Raw genomic sequence first — 1,055 nt, 5'->3', positions numbered from 1 at the left:
GTGGTTTCAGACTCGATCGGAATCCGACATTACCTCCCGATCAGGACTCGGATATATATATGTATATATATTCTCATTATTTTTTAACACATCTATAGTTATGCGGTGGCACAGAGTTAGACCCTTTTGACTCCACACAGAAACAGCAACGCGTGCGGCATGACATCACTTTGTTGCAGAGACGCTATTGGTTAAATGCCGGTAAAGTAGAACACGGAAGCAGCTTGAAGCGGAAAGCGCGAGTATGTCTGCGGTCTGGAGGTATTATGAAGTTGAATTATTATAGAAGTATCGGATCGGGGCTCGGTATCGGTAGATACTCAAAATCAAATGACTTGGACTCGGACTCGAGGGCAAAAAAACCTGATCGGGACATACCTAGTAAGCTGTACAGATTGTAAAGCCCCTTGAGGCAAATGTGTGATTTGTGATATTGGGCTATATAGTATAAATACAACTGACTTGACTTGATAAGATTTAGTTTTGTTTACGTCACACATCAGCTTCAGATAAACTTTGTAATACATTTTCGCACAGAAAGAGCACTGTGGATTTTGTCCCCCGTCACTTACATTGAAAGTTCTCTTAATTATCAGTATCAACACGAGTATTGATTACAGCAATAACTGTTTCAATATACTGTACATCCGGGCATTGAGTATTAAATTAAGACAGATTTGAAAAATTGTGAACTTATCCTATCCTTATCCTAATAGTAATGTAATGTTTTTAATGTTTTCTCCTCATGCTAATTCAGATGCAAATATATTCATAATGCATACAACTCCTACTTGAAAGTCCAGTAAAGTAAGCCAGTTGCTTTTAATTCCTGACTACAGGAGTATCCTGTATGGAAAGAGCACCACCACGTGGTAGAACATTTTCCCTACACTTTTCATATGGTAGCACTGCAGTCAGATTCATATGATCTTTGACTGATGCTGAGTAGAGACACCAGGCCTCATGGCAGAGTTTGCATGACTGAATCTACATGCTTACATTAACTCAGCTTATCTTGTAAGCTTTGAGAGATAAATTATGCATGAAAATTTTGG

Source organism: Sander lucioperca, chromosome 12, assembly GCF_008315115.2.
Source record: "Sander lucioperca isolate FBNREF2018 chromosome 12, SLUC_FBN_1.2, whole genome shotgun sequence".
Taxonomy (NCBI): domain Eukaryota; kingdom Metazoa; phylum Chordata; class Actinopteri; order Perciformes; family Percidae; genus Sander; species Sander lucioperca.
Note: the sequence above shows the minus strand (reverse complement) of the source record.